The following is a 2,782-nucleotide window of genomic DNA, read 5'->3' as shown; positions in this document are numbered from 1 at the left end:
AAACAAAACAACAACAAACAAAATTTGAAGGTCATTTCAGCCAAAGCTTTGTTTATTTTTCTTCACTATTGTTTTGGTTTAACTAACAGTGTGATTCACTCAAAATAGCGATTTCGGAAGTAGTAGGTACGTATACACAAGAACCGATTTCTTTCAAATAAGATGATCAACTAATTTGCAAACATCGAACAACCAAATATTTCGCCGTGTTGTGGTATGCTGTCCGGTAAGCAATGTTGATGATAATAACTAGGGCATTGAATTTTATGCAAAAAACTAGAAATAAAACCAAAAAAAAAATAAAAGAAATATGTGCGTAACAAATGCAAAAAATAAAAAAAAAAAAAACAAAAGAAATATGTGCGTAAAATATGCGACAAAAATTGAAAAATTTGTATGAATAATTAAAACGAAAAAAAATACATTATGAATTCAAAAATATGCGCACCAAAAAAAAATTAAATGTACAGTTTAACAAAATCAAAGCAGTTGTAGAAATTTTTGAAATGACCTAGTACAAGTAGTCGATGATCAAATAATCGAATAATCAAAAAAACGCTGTTTAAAGTTTTATATAATATGTACATAAATACAAACCGGAATTCACAACATATTCATGAAAGTGATTTTCGTAATTTTCGTAATTTCGCCAATTAGTTTTTAGGTAATTTCAAGGCTCATATATTAAGAATGGGAAATTCCAAATACTCCATACACTTCTCCACTTACATATATGTATGTATGTACATATGTGTGTATGCAGTTTCGTGAAGTATTCATCTAGACTTGCGACTAATACTGAATCCCCCAAAAATCCTGCTTTCACTGTTACTCAGTGTTATATAATCAAAAACATCTTAGGTGTATACGTGAGTGGGTTTTCGTTGTTTTTTTTTTTTTATGTATTAAGGTGATTGAATCGGTTTTCGAGACTGGCTTTCGCCGTTTTTTTTGACATCTATAGGCGCTTTTTTTGGATTTGGATTTTTCGAATATCGAATACACCGGATTTTTTTTTATAGAAAAACCGGTTTTTTCATTTCATACAAATCTTGACCTCTCAATAAAAGTTTGGAGTTTTTCGAAGTTTTCAAGGCTTTTTTAAGTTTATGGGATGCCCCTAAATACTTTTTAAATTATCCAATAAATTAATGTTTGGCGCTTAAACGTTTTCTACGCATTTGGGACCAAAAATTGAACCTTGGACGTCCCGAGTGGGAGTAGGAACATCTAAGCCCTCGGCTATGGCAGCGAGAGCACTACTCAAATCCGAAAAGAGTCAGAATAAATACAATAGAGTATTAAAAAAAGTTAAAATAAGACTAAACAAATTTTTGCTCTAAAAAAGTGAACTTAATTTGCTTTGCTCTTTTCTAAATACAAGCTATCTTTACTGGTAATAGTTTTATTGTAATTTTTGGTTACGACTTTATAAAAACATATGAATTTTGAATGTATGAAAACTATATAAAGTAAAACCGCTTTATTCGGTTTTTCTTAATTGCAATTTTTCGAGTAACTCGAAACCCGGTTCTGGAAAAAAGGCGAATAATCGAACACCCTAGTATGTATACACAATAGGGCGGCTCCCTTTTTGGTTTTTGATGTGGTTCTCTGTACTTCAAATCATTTTAGGTAGCTGTTTGCCTAGATTAGCATATATGATTCTTTTTTTCCGGGAAGTGCACCAGAGAGCGATCTATTCGAAAAAGTTTTATTTATCGTCCGATTTGTGTGAAATTTATTACGTAGGTAGCATTTTCCTAGATTAACATATAGGATCCATTTTTTATTTTAATATGTTCCGTTTTGTTTGAAATTTGGCGCGTAGGCAGCTTACTGCCTGGATTAACATATAGGATACTTTTTTCTTATTGGTGGACCAGGGACCGATCTATTATATAGAATAATATTTTATACCAATTATGTTAAGAGAAATGCCACCTTCTTGTAAGAAGTGATCCCGCGAATGGCTGTTCCAATTTTTTTGAAATAGGCTTTTTGGTTAAAGCCACCGCACATTTCTGAAAGCATTTGTTGTAGAGTCCTGGAATTTGGTATGAAAGTTTTGAAATCAAATTCCTTCCAAATATACAGAAACTTTTACCTATCTATAAATACATATATAATTCTTCAGTACGTGTGTTTTCCTAAACGACCGAAATGATTTTAATGAAATTTTTGTCCTAAAGTCCCTGCATAGTTTACGTTCACAACTTAAAATGCCAAGTGGTGCTGCAGTCGAGTTATTACTAAACATCGTATTTATCGTCCGATTTGCCGCATAAACAAGATGTCGAGTTATTGCTAAAAATCGTAAAATGAAGTCATTCGGAGAACCAGGAATCAAAATCAAATTACCACCGTTAAATTGACCACCATAACCATTGCGGTGCTTCCTTTACGGCGACTAAACAAAATACGGACAGTTCTTGATGAAATTTTTGGTTATGCAGTTTTATAGCCCATATCACGAATGATTGCATGTTATTTCGTATGGAAGAAAATGCGCAACACCGTCAAAAAAAAAGTTACCCAACAGTAAACGGAATTTTGTAGCCATTTCAATCTGACCTTTGTTTTTTACTAAAAACTGCATGCCTAACATTTCAACAAAAAATTCTGATTAAAAACTTTTGACATCTTGATTAAAATTGTATGGGTTCTTTTAAATTTGAAACTTTGTGTTATTAAAAATGAATTTAAATAGAACACATTTTCAACAGATTTCAAAAAAAAATCCCTGCACGATTTTCTGTGACACACACTATACATATAATGT

This window comes from Rhagoletis pomonella, unplaced genomic scaffold, assembly GCF_013731165.1.
Source record: "Rhagoletis pomonella isolate Grant_MI unplaced genomic scaffold, Rhpom_1.0 Rhpom_scaffold_00007, whole genome shotgun sequence".
NCBI classification, from domain to species: domain Eukaryota; kingdom Metazoa; phylum Arthropoda; class Insecta; order Diptera; family Tephritidae; genus Rhagoletis; species Rhagoletis pomonella.
This window is presented reverse-complemented; position numbering follows the sequence as displayed.